Here is a 17,401-nt window from a genome sequence, read left to right as displayed (position 1 = left end):
TTCTTGGATAAAATTTTCGTTGTATACGCGAATATAAAAAATTAACTATGCGTACAAGAGAAGACTATGGAATAATGGGTAAGCAGCTTGCAAGGATGTTTCAGCAAAAAGCAACCAAAGCAACAGCAGCAAGGATGCATGAGTAGTTTTTTGGGGGGAGGGCGTGGGAGAGCATGGGATATGTGGGGGGGAATGGCATGCCTTGCTGCATTTTTAACGCCTCCTTGGCTACATCAACAAAAATCCCAGACATACTCAGACAAACGCAGTTATAGATGCGTATGTATCCAGTGTGTATGCAGCTCAACAGCAGCAGCAGTCGAAGTGGTGGGTGGGGGATTGGGGGGATGGCGGTCAGGCAAAGTCCTGGCTCATTGGATGGCTATGTAAGTGCCGCCGGCTCGTTTTGTGGTCACTTGAATCGACTCAGCATAATGCACAGCTCAGCTTCGTTCACCACATCTCCTCATCTCATTCAGTCTCTCGCTCTCTCTTTCTCCTTGAACTGACTCGCATTTTCCTTATCTACTTTGTATGTTAAATTTTATATGGCTTGGCGCCTTGGGCCGAATGCTAGAGCTCGACCAGCTTGAAGCGTTGCGAAGCAGCACGACTTGGTTTTTGGTCTTGAAGCTCGTAAGTGCATTGGGGACTTTTTGCAGCTTGTAGTCCTTCTTGTGCTCTGACTGTTGCTGCTGCTGCTTTTGCTGCTGCTCTCGTTGATGTCCTTAATTGTAAAGATGTGTTAATGTATTCCCTTTTGCAAGTTAACATTTTATTTCGCTACGTTGCTGCGTTCGCTTAAATATGCAAAATGTTATCCTGTTGGTCACACGCCACGTGAAATGGTCGTTCAAATTGACAGCAAATGCTGGCCTTGAGGCACGTAAGAGATGGAGGTGAGGGTGGCGGAGGAGAAGGAGGAGGCGTGTCTCTCAGCGTGACACTGAACACGTTTTAACGCCGAGCGTCCGACCGAGGCTGTGACTCATAACTTATGCACATAGATAAGCGACAACGATGGCACACAGCGTGCTTCGTCCTTTTCATGGTTGGTCTTCTTACTGCCACGCTGCTGTTGTTGTTGCTGTTGTTGTTGTTGCTGTTGTGGTTACTGCCATTCTCGTTATTGTTGTTGTATTGTAAATGTCGACTGTGAATGTTTGTTGGGTTTTTGTGGTTTTTGAATGCTGCCGGCCATTTAAGGCAATTATGAAATTTTAATAATTTTCCAACGTAATTATTTAAAGCCATCTTAAAGTCGGTTAAGACCAAAGAGATCACTTACTGTAAATACCGCATTTTACGCTTCATTGAAACTTGGCAAAGTGTACATAATTAAGCCACTTTAATTAACGCTTAATGAATTAAATAAGTATGCCGCTTATAGCTTCGTTTTCCATCCACAACCATCATTTTAAGTAATTGTTAATGTCATAGGCAAAATTAAATACTTGTCACTCGAATTCAATATTCATTAACTGAGTGAATGAAAATGTCTTTCATTGCATTCACTTTCCAACAAAAATTTGAGAGATTTTAACATATAATTATAATGTAATAATATCGTCAACTTTAAACATAGTGTATGGTAAAAATCAGATGTTAAAAATCGATTACAACTTTAAAACTTGTCAATCGAAATAAATATTTATAACCTGAGAAGGAACTGGAGCAATTAAGTGAACCAAATTATTGCCTATTTTAAAAAAAACAATTTGTTTGTATTTAAACTTCTTAAAAAGTGGAATAATTATGAGAATTGCACTATTCAGTTGTTTAGTGAGTGGGTTAGTAAGTTAAACTAGACAGTGCTCGACTTTAAAAACACCGCTACTCATTTTTAATAAAAAGATATTAATGTACCAAAAAATACCCAATAATAACGAAAGTTATTTTAGGTACATCAATATACTATAAATATTCCATATTTTTCAGTATTTTATTATTAATTGGCTGAGATTTTTAATAAAAGGTATAAAAAGTGAAACCTTTGATTCAGCTTTTTCGATAATGTATCAACAGAAAATACATTTCCCTCTTATATGCCATAATACCATAAAAGCGAACTTTCTGATATTATTTGCATTTCGCGTTTCGCCATTGCCTTAATTATGCTATATTAAGTATGTCAAAAGTGAAGCGAATTATGCCTCTTCATTAATAGTCGGGCGCTGTTTTTAATCGCCTTTTTTTTTTTGGTTGGTAGTTAATATTATTGGCAAAGTGCTTTGTGTCTCTCATTTTAAAGTACACACTCACTTTGTCCAGGCAACTGAGCTTTCAATTGTTTTCTTGATGTGTATAAGCTCATGGTGCTTAACCACTCAATTCACATGCCATTAATTATGAAAATATTGGCCAAAACACTTTTCGTAGCAACGATAACGGCGGCAACGGACACATCCAAGTATGCTTAAGCGTACTTGTATTAAATTTAAAGTACAAGCATTTACCGCAATATTTTCGCTACACTTTACCGAAATTGTATTTCGTTCGCAGTTTGCACTTTGGTTTGCTGGCATTGTAAGCTACAAGCATACACACACACACATACACACAATTCACAAGTCCAGGCGACAGCCACACTTAAAAGCACACTCACACACACACACACACACACACATTCACGTGCATACACTCGTACTTATTGTATGAAATGTATTGTGTTTTTGAGCTGCGTTTCGTTTGGTTTGGCAGCCGCCATGGCTGCTTCACCTGCTCCACTTTGTCCAGCTGCCAATGTGGCTGCCACATTTTATGCTTTGCGGTGCGTTCTTTAATTCTGCTTTCCTCTTTTCTCCTTTATATCCCTCTCTCTCTCTCTCTCTCTCTCTCTCTCTCTCAGCCTCAACCTTTCGCTCTTGTGTTTGGCTGGCTGTTGATTTAATCCCATTTCCATGGGTATATTAGTTTTATCCTGTTTGTAATCTAGCTGCAAGTACAGCTCCCAGCAAACAAAAAGCAATTTAATATCAATAAAATATTAAACAAAAACTAAAAGTCAATTTTTGGAACACAAATATAATTGCTTTATACTTTTATGATTTTAACTTTACGACACACTTAAACTATTTTTCGTTTTAAAGGCATTAAAAATATCTATAAAAATGATTTTACTGCCTGTGGCGAGTATCTCGACAGTCGAGCAGACTCGACGCTCAGTCTCAGCTTTGCTTAAGTGCATACAAGCACAATATTTTTGCACCAAATTAAGGACACACCCAGACGAAAGCCTACCACAAAGGTGGGCTCTCAGCACAATGCAAAAAATGCTCGACAAGAAGAAAAAATTTGTGAAAAGCGAAAATACTCGGAAAGAAAGAGAAAGCGTATGGAATCGTTCGCTCGGCAGGCGGTAAATTAAATTCACTTGCCGAAAATTAGCGACGCTTATCGTAATTGCGGCCTAGACAGCCACGTGGGCGTAACAGATTTGCGCTTTTAAGTTACCCCAAACACGTAATACGCCAAGGGCAAGTAATGTGGAAGGGAGTGGAAGGGCGGGAAGAAATTCTACCGTCTCTTCTGTCTCGGTTAGCCAGTTAAATATAGGCACGAGACGTACGTGCAATTATTCAAAGTGCAAAGTCTCAGTCTCGTTTGTGCCACCAACAAAACAAAAAACAGAGAAAAACGTGCAACTTTTTGGAGGTCTAGGAAATTGCTCATAATTTTGAAGACGACAACTTTGTTAACTTTGTTAGCCAGTTTGTGTTGTTGGTTGTTGGTTGGATGCCATGCTTGCTGCTGCCACCAAAAATAATGTTTTTATTCCAGTCACCGCCTAATTTATTGATGTAATTTGCTTACCCAGCCTGCTGCCACATTGCATATTAATTTGGCATAAACGTACACACACACAGCAGCGGCAGCACATTCATTCACAAATTACCCTAAAGATTATATGTCCTGGCATGTTGAGACATTGACATCAATGTCATTGTTGTTGTGTGTCATATCAGTGCTTCTGCTTCGGTTGTTGTTGTTGTTGTTGTGGCATTGGTAACGCGTCGCTGAGGATCAACGCCAAATTACCCTAATCAAATTGCCATTGTGCATATTTTAAGTTAATGAGTGCGTGAATTTAGATCGAATTAGCGTGTGTAGCAACAGCAAATAATACAAGTGTGAGAGCTACTTCTAGTTAAAGCAACAAATTAGAAATTCAAAGCACAGCCTCTACAAATTGAATTCAACTTGGCAGCTCATCTTTAATTCTTCCAAATTTAATTAGCCATTCCTTCAGTCAATGTGTCTAAACTTTTTTTTCTTGTTGGCAATAGACAGGTATAAAATATTTAATATAAGAAATTAATCAGACAATGGCTCCGCTCATAAGATAATAAACATTTGTTTTGCGCAAAGCAGTTTAACAAATAGAAAAGTTGTTCGGTATAAAACTAAATGTGGAGTAAAGCATATAAAAGTCTTAACAAGATATAAACGGACAAGAAGTACGTAGAAAAATAAGCAACGATAACTGAAAACTTCAACGAGGTCTCGGTCACACACTCAACTACACACACATACATATATATATATATAACACACATATAAAGTGAACTTCTGGGCAAACACCTCAAGTATGGCAAAAGGGTAAACTTTCAGCTTGCATAAGCTCTAGCTGAACTTTTATTTGTATGTCTCGTTCGTTCACGTTCACGTTCTCTCAGAACTTTGGCCAGCATTTATTTCGTGTTTGTTGTTCCTCGATTTTATTGCTGCAGTAACTTCAGCTGCAGCTGCAGTAGCAGCAACTGCTGCAGCATCCACGGCTCCAACAAGCCGAAGAGCCGCTCTTTCGCCAGAGAACGAAGTGCACTTTAAATTACTCGAATGATACTTGATGGTTGCAATCAACAGTCGTCGACTCCTCTCTCGCTGCTCCCCCTCCTCTCCTATCCTCTTCTCTGCTCATCAACAGGTCAAATAGGGCTACCGCAGGCAGAGAGACTTCATTATTTTGATAGCAATTAGCAAATTGAGTTTTATAAATTTCAAGTTGTCTGTCTTGCAATTAGTGCAGCTCGACTGACCAAATGAAAACTTTTGCTGGCTTACGCTGCGTATGCTTAATATGCTTCAATTCTTCCATTTGCCAGTGGCACGCGTATATCAACGCACTTCGTTTGTGGGGCATGTTATTGGTGTGCCCCGCCGTAATTAACTTTTGTGCAGCACAGCCAAACATTCGCTTTCAATGTAAATTTTTTTTGCCAACTTGTTTTCGCATTTCGCGTTTCTTTTTTCCGGCGAATCAACGCGTAAATCCACGCAACGTGCCAAAAGGCAGTGGATGAAATAAAAGTATGTGAAGCGCTAATGTATATCCTGCATCGTAAGGATATGATGGAAAGTTGTTTAAAATATTTTGAAATTTTTGGTTTTACCTTTAAAACTTTACATTTCTTCAATTTTCTAAGGTCAACAGCTGCTATTTTAGTATCTGTATGTTGCCCTCTACAAAAATATTGTTTAAGCGATCAACTAACAAAAATGAATATGCAAAAAAAAACGGTAATGTATTTTTGCTTCTGTCACACTGATATTTTAAAGTTCACAGCTGTAACTCCCTTTCCGGCATATACTCTAAACATGCATACCCTCTTTTAGTGTTTTTCTCTGTCTACAGGGTATTAAAAGAGGTCATTGCTTTTGAATAAATAAACAGAGCATTTTTTTCTTCAACAGCAATCATTTTTTTGGACATTTGTTATTGACACAAGTGGCGAGAGCTGCTGCTTGCAGATAATAACTGTGATTTATTCACGATACTCATAAATTTCGCGCACATCAACAAAAATGCAGACAATATTAAAGTTCAGTAACATTTTCCAAAGCAAAATATTTATACAAAAAAATTTAAATTCTATAAAAAATCTTTTCTAAATTCTAAATTACAAATAATGCTTGAAATTAGCTCTGAGCATTTAACGTAATTGAATGAATTTTCCTATCTTAAATTTGACAAATTAAGTGCTTATTTGAAGTTTCATTTGCTACCAAATGAAGCGGAAGCATTTCCTTTCGCTTGATTTGTGTTGTGTGTGTGTTTCCACACACGAAGAAACAACAAAACAACCAACAGCTGTACACAGATATTATGATTATGATACTTTAAGCTAGAGAATGTGTTGCGTTTTATGTTTATATCGCATCCATATTTATATCACGAGCTGCGATATGATGACGATGACAATGTGAATCGTGTGTCGATTGCTCCCCCCTCTGCTCCCTTCATTTCGATGGCGTTGTCGATGTATTGAACCGCGTTGACAATTTTTTTTTTTTGGCGGCGTGCAGAATATAAATAAATAAACGAGTCTATATGTATGTCAAGTTCTATGCCTCGCATATATTCACTCAGTCTCCGCCTGTGGCAAGTGGCAAGTGGCAAGCTGTCTTACGGTCCGCGCAACGTGTGTGTGGCATAAAGCGGCTTTTGTTGAGACTTGTTTTGTTTTTGTTTTCGTTTTTCGGTTGGGGCATGCACAGTTTATTTTTACTGTCGATTGGCGCGATTTCGCGCCATATCTATGGCGCTCTCTGACAAAAGGCAAATGCGCCCATTTGTCATTTGGACAACGAGCTGACAGTTGGCAGCGGCAGCGGGAGCAAACAAAACGCGCTTGTTGCCAGTTTGTCAGCAGATGGAAGGGGTTTTGCCTCAGTTAACGTCCCACTATCGAACTTGGTTATTTGTGAAAATTTAATGCAATTAACTTTCAGTTTTTTAATAATAAATAAGTGCAATGCACAAACGAAATACTCTGCAAAGATGTGAAAGCAAATTAATGCTCTTAATGCACTTTATTTGATGTCCACACATTCAGCTTTCAGCATGCTTTTAATTGAGAATCAATTTATTAATGTGTAATACTCCTACATATTTAATTAAAAGAAAATTGCTTGCCTTTTTAATTTTTCAAATGGACTTGGCCATGGCCAGATTTACATATATATATTTTAATTCAGCTGGCCGCATGAAAGACAACAAAAGGCGATGACAACAACGACGACAACTGAAATGAACGCACTCAGCCAAAGGTAAATAAAATGTGACCCAAACGCATTATTTTGATATTCCTCATAAATGAATTTTGCCATTGGAAATGCTCAGCTAAAAGTACAATTTTAACACGTTTTTTTCCCCAACATTTTATTAAATACTCAACATATAGGATATCTGACGATCCACGAAATGTATTTATTGCACTCTTGCTTTATTCTTACATTTATATTTTGCCATTGAAAGCAAAATTAAGGACAAGCTAAGCCAAATGTGCTTTCAGGCACATTGATATAAAAATAAACACAGGCCGCTAATCAAATGTAAGCTCATTTAATGTTTAAATAAACAGAAATGAGTTTCAAGGCAGCAAGCAGTCGAGCAGTATGATTAAAATGGGCATAAATATTGTTTTCATGACAAATAAAATGGCGCTTAATTAGCTAGCAAAATACTTGAAATGAAAAGCGAAAACAAACAGAAGCGAAGCGAAAAATACGCACTCGCAAATAAAAAGTTTTGGTTCTCTTTCGAAAAATATAACATTAATTTTATTATTGAGCTAAACGGGTGGAGCTTGGAGGGGAAGGGAAGAGGGGATTGATGCGGGGAGAACTCGAGCGCCACAATCCAACAAAGTGGCGCACTCCATGGGACACAAGCACAAAAAAAAAAACGGAAAAAAATACTCCACTCATCACTTGCTGTGGATTTATTTGTTATTTTGGTGTGTTCGTTTTTTGTTTGTGTATTTTTGTTTTCAAGTAAGCCTCGTTTTATTCCCTTTGAAGTGGCACTGAGTCTCGCTCAGATCGGTAGCATTTCTCTCTCTTTGCCATTTTCATGTGTTTGTGTAAGCAAAATAAACTCAAAGTCAAGTTTATGACTTCGACTGTGGCACAATTCTTGTAAAAGACTTTAACGCTTTTTTAATAATTTTTTATTGTCAACATTTTGTGAAGTTTCGCCAACGACGACATTTGAGACGTCCTCGACTGTCGAATCTGCCTTTATTTCTTGCTGGCAAAGCTTTCACTTTAATTTGTTCAATGTACTTCACAAAGTTAAATAATATCCTTCTTGTTGCAGTCATAAATTTTTAAATCGAAATATGATGCTGTCTCTTTGAGACCCCCCACCAAGCTGTTGATTGAAATGTGGATTGACAGAGAGAAAGGTTGAGTTATCAAGTGTAATGGATATGCAACTAATTAGCAAACAATAATAATAAACCTAAAACATAATTGAATTATTTGTCTTTCAATTAAATGCGCAACTATTATTAAAACAATTGTAGCAATCATAAATTTATTTATATTCAATTTATATTCACAACATTTTTTAACAGCCGCCAAAAACACAAAAAGGTTAATTTCATTTTGTCGATTTTGTCGTTTCATGAACATTGCACAGCCAAAAAAAAAAAACAATATAGAGCAATTTGAAAATTGCGGAAATTGAAACTGGATGCTGTGAATGCAAAAAAAAAACGATCTGGGTCGATGGGATTGAATTGTCACAGCTGCAATTTTTCAAATGTCAAATCAAAATATAAAACCAATTACTTCTAATGATTAATTACTTTGAACGAGCCATTGCGAACAAATGTTGAAAACCACAAAATGATTTTGATTACGAGACCACACAGTGTGTGTGTGTGTGTGTGTCATGGTGCAGTCAACTTTGATTTGATTTATGATGCGACACTCACCCACACACACAAAGGAACAACCCTTCTGCTGTCAAAAAACCCCAAGTGGCATCAGAAGATGTTAGCGCTCAAAGCGTTTCTTTTCATGAACTTGCAACTTAACCCCGACCGACGACGACGACATGAAAATCACCTTAAAATTCATAAGTTTGTCAAGTGAAATTTACACTCACATTTGACGGAGCGATGGCAGGTCTAAAGCCCGCAAGTAAAACAGCAGCTGCATGTCATTAACTATACGAGCCCAAGATATAATCCCAACTCGGGCGCCATGGCGTATGAGTAATACAGGCGCCAAACTTTTCAGCGCTTCATTTTTTAAACATTTAATGCACACACACACACGAAAGACCTTTGACTCCATGTGGAGATGAAATTCGTAGGGTGAGTATTTGTCAACACCTTTTTCTCATTTTCAGCCCTGCTTTCTATGCCATGTTCCAATTTTCATTTTCCTCCTTTTGCTGTCTAGCCATTTAGTTGCCATCAAGGTTGCGGATTATGCGCATGAAAATGAGAGTTAATATTAAAAATTATGCATAAAATGATGAGAATGTTGATGCTAATGATGCGGCATAACAGCAATTGAAAGCGAGCCACAAAACAAAATGAAAAGGAAAAGGATTATCATCATTTTACGTAAAATGTGTATGGTTATTTGGTAAGTGCAAGTAACCGAATATGATAATTACAACTTGTTGGCCGCAGCTGGTTGAAAGGCAAGCCTTATTACACCCTTTTTTTATTTTATTGTTTTTATCAAGTGACCAGACGAAAGGGCTCCATCATCGTGTTAACCCCCAATTCACCTGAAGCATGACGAATGAGTTGCTCAAGTTTACCCTTCAACTTTCAACTTGAAAATTTAATACAAAATACACAACAGCTGCGATCTAAAAGTTGAGCCATATAATAATGCAAGTAATTCAATGTTTTATCGAAGCGAAACACTTGCGACTTGCGACCATGAATGGCAACATTTTATAGCCAACCTGTTGTACGGCCAAAAAATACTTATTCTAAGTACTTCATTTAGAAATTTCGAAACCAGCAAAATTTATTGGCCACAAATTTCACTAAGCGCGCTAGTCCAAAACCAATAAAATTTGCTTAATGTCGCGATATTTATGGACCCAATTTCTAGGCGTTAATTTATAGGCCCGCCAATTGCAAATTATGAGCAACGATTTCAGAAAATACATTATATTTTTATTTTTAGAGAAAATCGATTTAATTTCAGCGAAGCAAACTGATCGCTTTAAATTGGCTCTCAATTACTTGTGGTTGAAATGTATTCGAAAGTGACGCTAGAAGCCCCTTAAAAAGCGGAAGTTCTGTCATGCGATATACTGACAAGCATTATGTTGATTCTGCGGTTAATGGAGACATTGAAGCAAGTGTAAGCTGACAATGAAACTGTAAAGCAGCACAGATAATGGGAAGACAGTACACAGTTTAAATGATTAAATGTTTTAAGTGCGTTCTTTTGAGTTGCAAATTTAATTTAAATATTCAAATTTGAGCAACGTTGTTTTATATTTTGTCTTTTCACACACACTCACCTTATGTGCAACGGCATGTAAATCGAAAAATTACGAAAAATGTCAGTTTACATTATGCCTCCTTGCGGCAGGCTGCTGTAAATCATGGCAGAGAGAAACACGTACACTCACGATTCAAACAAACTCGCACTTCACGCTCACACTCTCAGCGTATCTAATCTAGTTGCTTGTGCAAATATTCAAATCAGTTGTTGGCATCCCCAATTAAATAGGGTTCTAAAGCAACCTCAATGCACACACACGCTCACACACACACTCAACGTCTGAACGATGTCACCAACTATTCACATATAGTATTCACACTTTATTTAATAAATTCACCAAGAATTCCCTTTTCTTGTCTGTGTCCTGGACACATTCGATTTTAAAAGCCCCGCTCTCAACACTAGAGGCCAAAAAAGACGCGACTCCAAAAGCCTGAACCGAACGACAGCCAACGAATGAACGAACAACGTCCGCACAATGTGAATGAAAGACGAAAACTGAATTTGATTGGATGAATTAAAGTTAAGAATGGTCCTCGACACCGCTGCCAAGCCGCTCAAGCTCGAACATGTTGCAAGCCCAAGTCAAAGCGAGTGCAACATGTTCGCAACGCAGCTGTCGGAAACGAAGTTAACTTCGTGCATTCTATGTTTTTAGTCGGCGACTGGCGTGAAATGATCATTGGCTTTGTGCGATTCAAACAAGATTTTAATAGTTTTACTACATTCACACATCTACGATTTTTCAGCATTTTTTAACCGATTTGCGTACTTAACGATACGGGATCTTGGCAGATGTCCGCTCAAGGCGTGAAGGGTCCGAGATTCAGCAAGGAATTCGACTACAGATGCATTAAAAAGTGAAATGATTGTAATAACTTACCCAATATTTTCAAGTCCCACCTAGCTAAAGTTGTAGATCTGCATGTCTGCAAAAGAAATAGAACAGAATAACTTATTAAATTAAATAAAAAGAAAAACAAAGTGACAAGTGTCAAAGTGACAGCTAACTACTGGCAAGAATGTTTAAAAATTGCACAAATATTTCTTAAAAAACAAAGAAACTTTAATAGTAGAAAATAAAGTTAAGGGGAATCGGCACGCAAAAGCAATGAAAATTCCGACCTACCGCAATAAATTCCGCGTCGCGAATGCCAAAAATGGAGAGTGAAATATCCCGCACAGACAAACACACTTAAGCGCAAAGGAAATGTCGCCAGCACACGCACAGACGTTGTCCTTAAGGCTACACACACGCACGCACACACACACACATACGAACGCTCGGGAACAAAGCCACGAGTGCAAAGGTGGGAGCGTCATAAATCCCGCTAAGCCAAAACAAAACATAGCTAGCCAAGTTCCCAGAAGAGCATCATGCATCAAGCATCAGGCAGGTGGTGGATGCCCCTCACATTCGCACAGCCTTTTTGACCTGACACAATGCTCTACATTCGATGTTTTGGGCCTCCAACCTCTTTGTCGCGGTTTGAAGCGATTCTGCGCAAAGGTCGCTGCAACCCAACAGCTGTTTAGGCCAATTTCCTTACCTAGGACAACATAAAAGACGTAGGAACTACAACGCTAGTAAGACACGCAGCATCCCAAGCAAATGAAAGACTTGCATTTTACAATACATTTTAAAATAATTTATAAACACATATTAGAATAATTAGAGGCAATATTCACAAGTATTCCTTAGCCAAAATTGCTGCAAAAATGTTACTGCACAGAAAAATACTTCAATTAAATCACTCATAGTTCAACTGTGTTGCTTGCTTACCATGGCAAAGTTCACCAGCCGCAACAAGAAGTCGTACAACAGCCGCCACCACAAGGTCCACAGGGACCACAAGAAGAACCACAGGGTGCACAGGAAGGACCACAGCACGGACTACCTCGGGGACCACGACAAGGAGCACACGAAGGCACAAGCGGAGGATGCGGATAACATCCCTTTCGAAATGGTCGAAAAATCATTGGCCCAGGTGGGCAAGGTCCAACATAGAATGGATTAAATTTAGTTGCATAAAACATTCTGCAAAAATCTTCCTGGCTATTGTATTGTTGTTCTAATGCTGTAATTAATCTAGATTAATAGTGGATGTGCATGAACAAATTTATATGTTTACTCACATTTGGCTATTGTTTTTTTATTATTGTCGGGCTGAAGAAATATGTGAATATATTTCCTCAAGGCTTTGAATTATTCTATTTCAATTTGCATTTTACGAGTTGTTTACAGACGAAAACTTCCCAAACGAATAAAGTCGGAACAAATAGAAAAGCTAGTCGAAAAAGTGTTGTTACATGTTTTTCAAAGGATACTAAAGTGTTTAAGATTTTAAAACAGCAGTGTTTGAAAGTAAAAATTTACATCTTTAATTTGTAAAATCGAAAACAAAATAAAATAGAATTGAACGAGGAAAAATTCACACATATTGTCAGTATCTTCAGCCGAAATGACGGCGTGAGTTGTTGCTAAAACAGAAGATTTATCAAGTCTAGATTATGATCAGAGACACTCGACTTACCACAGTCAAGTTTATCGTCTACCAACCGCAAGGTGCGCTAGTGCAACAACCGCCTCCGCAAGGTCCACAGGGACCACATGGACCACAACTTGCACCACAAGGACCACAGGGACCACAAGGACGACAACGAGAACCACAGCAAGCCGCAAAGCGACCGTAAGGCCAACAGCCTCCACGAAACGGCCGAAATAGCATCGGACCAGGAGGACATTCTCCAACATAAAACGGATCGAATGTAGTTGCGTAAAACATTTTGAAAATCTTCCTGGTTATTGTCAGTTGATCTAATGCTGCGATTAATTTATGTTTTATACGTTTTTATCGCGAACTTAATGCTTACTCACAGTAGGCTATTGCTATTGGGGCTGAAGAAATGTATGAAGTTTTTAGATTTCCTCTAGATTTTGGATGATTCTATTTAAATTTGCATGTTAAAAGTTGTTCAAAGGCGAAAGCATTCCAGAGGAATGAGTGCTCAGAGAATCGAAAAACTTTTCAAATGCTTCTCAATGGTTACTGTGTTTTCGGTTATTACGAAATTCTTTTATATTTCCCAATGTTAAATGAATATTTTGAATGATAATTTATTACTTTAATTTGTCAGAAATTGATTCAGCATAAAATGTAATGTTAAGAGGAAATTAAATTCACACAATTTTTTTCAGTCATAATGGCGGTGAATGCTGTAGATTAATTGTTTTGACATGCAGATTATCTACTATTAAACGCTAAGTATAACTCTTACCACTCTTTTGGTATTTGTTTACCAGCCACAGCTAGTCGAAGTGCAGCAACCGCCATTGCAGGATCCCCAACCACAGCCTGAATGACAAGGACTACAAGAATTACAAGAACCACAACGAGATCCTCTACAAGGTGAAGAGCATCCATGAGGCAAACTGCCTCTGCGAAAGGGTCGACATATCATTGGAGGACATTCGCCAACGTAAAATGGATTGAATTTTGTTGCATAAAACATGCTGAACAATATTCTGCTTGAAGAAATATGTGTGAACTTGAATCTCCCCTTTTTAAATATTTTTAGTTGTAGATACTTAAGAGGGAATGAGCTAAATATGCTTCAGAAGCTGTATTGGACAATTTTTTGGGTCATAGCCTACCTCGATGTAGTATTTTTAATCGAATTTAAACAATTATAAATCATTATAAACACGTCACAATTTTATTTTTGTTGTCTTTGATATACACATTTACATATCTTCAGTCATTGTAAAATTTGCAAGGGTTATCTTGTAAAAAAGCTAATCCTGCGTTCGAAAGGTTAAAATGTAAAATGACTACCAGCCGCAGCAAGAAGTCGAACAGCCGCCACAGCATGCACGACACGGTCCACATGGACCACAGCATCCACCAGCGGGAACCAAGACTCCGGGAGGGCAAGGTCCAACGTAGAATGGATCGAATTTGCAAACAATATACATATTGAGTTAGGTTGACAAAATAATATCCTCCGGAAGCGGGATTAAGTTTATTTCTTGTTTATCCAAGCTTGCCTAAGTTTGTATAGTTTTCAGTTAGTAAAATATATTTTCCAAATTGAGATTTAATATTTACTGCGGCTAGAAATTTCTATTTAAGACTGAAGATATCCGTGTACAACTTGATGGAATACTACTTATAATTTATTTCATTTTTTGAGTTGTTTGTTCACCAAAGTGTTGTAAAGGAATGATTTTTAGATGAGGCAATGGAAGCTAGCTCAGAATTATTTTTATCAGAGCCTATTAGGATCTTTTTGATTTCGAAAATAGTAAAATTTGAAACACGATGTAAGAGAATTACACATAACAAGGAAGCGATTACAACAAAAGCTTTTGCTTAAGCACCAATAAATAAATTATTCAAATCTATTTTAATGTCGTATTATAAATTTATTGTATAAACAATATAGTTTTATCTTTATGAAGAAATTAACTTTAAGAAGTCAGTCTTCTAACCACATAGAACTAATATATATGGCAATTTGATTATCCTATTTAATATCTCATTAACATTCTACCCTATGCAAAAACTAATAAAATAGCAGGCAAAATATTAAACATGAGTAGGCCATCAAAAATAGCGAATATAACTTCAATTGAAGCGGAAAACAAATGTGTTTGCATTCTTAATTTATTGAGAATTTAGCATTAAACATAATTTCACTGGTCTTGCATATGTGTATAACCACCAAATACAATCAGCCCATTGACATTTATGATATCAAATAGAACAAACCCTATTTAATATCACAAACATAATTAACGACTTGAAGACTTGTTAAGAACAGATAGAATCATATAGAGCGAAAGTTGCAAAGCAACTCAACCAGCAGACTATTTACCGAAGTAACCCATGTGGAGCTGCAATAATGGAAAACGCTTTAATCACACTTCAGGTCAAAGGTCGTTTATGCTCACCAGCTAGCTAACTTCACCAACCGCATGGTGAACTAGAGCAGCAGCAGCCTCCACATGGACGACAAGATCCACAGTCAGCATAGACCAGACGGCAAGGTGGGCATGGACCAATATAGAAGGGATTGAATTGGACAATGACATGCATTTTAGCAACCTTGAAAAGTGCACAAAAAGATCTCTTCTACCAGATAATCCACCTGCAGAGAGGATTGCATTACTTAAGCACCCAAGTGACCATGATTGACTTACGTTTTTGAGCTGAAAATATCCGTGGTTGTACTTTCGCCAACCCAGCCGAAAATTAATTCATTCCCTACAAGACGAGACTTCCAAATGAAATAAATTCAAAATAAAGGTATAACCCAGATTCTTCATAGTCTACTGGGGTTACTTTCGCTGCTCTGATGATTATTCCATCTGTTTTAATGGAGTTGTTAAGGTTTATCTCGTAATGTATTCCAGCCGACGTTCCATTGTAGTTAATAATAATATGGATGCATTGAATTGCGGAAACTTCTCATATACATTGGCTTTATATTAGGCATGCTTCTGACATTCGAGTTGGCAAAGATCTCGACTAAATTGTAAAGGCCACATCCCGTTTTCTTGACCAACGAACAAGTATTTCGCATTGGTGCACTCATCAGCATTTTCTGCACATAACCCCGTGGCTCCATCAACGCTCGCCCTGCCATTTCACAGAGCGGCGTCGATGCCTTGAGCATTACCTTAGTTGTCGTATGCGACAGAAGTAACAAAAATGCCACTGTGCCAACTACTCCCACACTATTATGCGCCACATCCATTGCGGTTGGCTTCAAATTTGGTTTACTCTTAACTCCAAAGTCTTCGCGTCAGTCAAACAATAAAATTTAGAATTTTTAATTTTTTTGTCAAATAAATTAAAATGCCAAACAGAAGGCAATGCTACAAAGCCAACATGATTCAAATTAAGATATTTTGGTATATTTATTAATTTCAAAAATGAACGATCATTTTTATTTTTGCTTCTTTTCTATGTCAACTTGTTTTTGCTTGCGGCCTTTAGGTCAGATTTGCTGTTCTTCTGACTACCACCCGTCTTGCTTTCTATCTTACTTTCCTCTTTATTTTCCGTCTTACTCTCAACCTTACTTATCGCCTTGCTGTCAGTCTTCTTGAGGGTCTTGCACTCAGTTTTAACTAAAGCTTTACTCTCAGCTTTATCCACAGCTTTGAGTTCAGTTTTGCTTGCGGTTTTTGTTAAAGCCTTCTGCTTCTTTTCAACATTACATTTGCACCTCCAGCCGCATGGATTAAATCCCGAATATATGCCATAAGGACAACTGCCGCAGGCTTTGTCCGGATAGGGGCCAACATAAAAGGGATTCATGCAATCGCCAGTACAGCGTGAAGAACGCATATTTAATGTATTCAATTTTAATTTTGAATTTTTACAAAAAATCTAAACTATAATTTTGACCAGAAAAAAAGCAAAGCGTTGGTCGGGTTTACTTTCAAAAACTACAGGACAAGTAACAAGTTAGGTAATAAGAGAAAAAGCAACGAAGACTTGATCATTGGTAGATAATTTAGGATTTAATTAAAATAACATAAAAATTTAGGAAATATAGAAGTATATAAACAAATAAATTGTTATATGCAATTAGCTTGATCTTTAAATTTGAAAGGACTTTTTCAGTGTGACCATTAATAATTATTGCAAAACTACTAAAAGAGGAATATTTAAAAAACAAGTTTAGGGCTTTAAAGTTTCCAGTTTATTGCTGTGTTGGTGGAGGATTTGAGGGATTGGCAGATTCAGCTTTATTGCTACAAGCTTCACAATCATTTGCATCTTTGTCTACTACTTTCGGTGGCATTGTGACAGCACATTCCTGCCCTGGATCGATGGGCGGTGAACAACCACCACAAGGTGCTCGCGGTCCTGGACAAGGTCCACACTCGGGATTATTGCAGTTGCCTGCTTCGGTACACTCGGGATCACAGCAAGGCGGATTGGGTCCAATATAACCAGGATTGAATATGCAAGGCATTTTAATGCAATCAACTAAGATTATGAAACAGGTTAGTGCTATTTTTGTTGTGTTTTGTAGGCCCAGATGAAGTCAACTAAAATAATCAGTTAATATTGTATATCTCGATGCTGTCAAAGAGCCTGTCAAAGGTTGCTTTAAT

General features: G+C 37.6%; 1 protein-coding gene and 1 long non-coding RNA gene across 2 annotated transcripts in view; both read right to left on the bottom strand.

The window, feature by feature from the left end:
- Positions 1-10,779, bottom strand: part of LOC132783706 (leucine-rich repeat-containing protein 15) — a 61,104-nt gene extending 50,325 nt beyond the window's left edge. The window contains 1 exon segment of the mRNA XM_060789052.1: positions 10,286-10,779. The gene's annotated coding sequence lies outside the window, so the exon portion shown is untranslated.
- A 4,139-nt stretch (positions 10,780-14,918) lies between these two features.
- LOC132798524 (uncharacterized) lies at positions 14,919-16,146 on the bottom strand. The gene is made up of 3 exons (XR_009633951.1): positions 15,473-16,146; positions 15,224-15,420; positions 14,919-15,166 (listed from the first exon to the last, which is right to left on the bottom strand). It is a non-coding gene; the product is annotated as an uncharacterized LOC132798524 (long non-coding RNA).
- Between the last annotated feature and the right edge of the window lie 1,255 nt (positions 16,147-17,401).

Source organism: Drosophila nasuta, chromosome 2L (genome assembly GCF_023558535.2).
Source record: "Drosophila nasuta strain 15112-1781.00 chromosome 2L, ASM2355853v1, whole genome shotgun sequence".
In the NCBI taxonomy this organism is placed as follows: Eukaryota; Metazoa; Arthropoda; class Insecta; order Diptera; family Drosophilidae; genus Drosophila; species Drosophila nasuta.
This window is presented reverse-complemented; position numbering and strand designations above follow the sequence as displayed.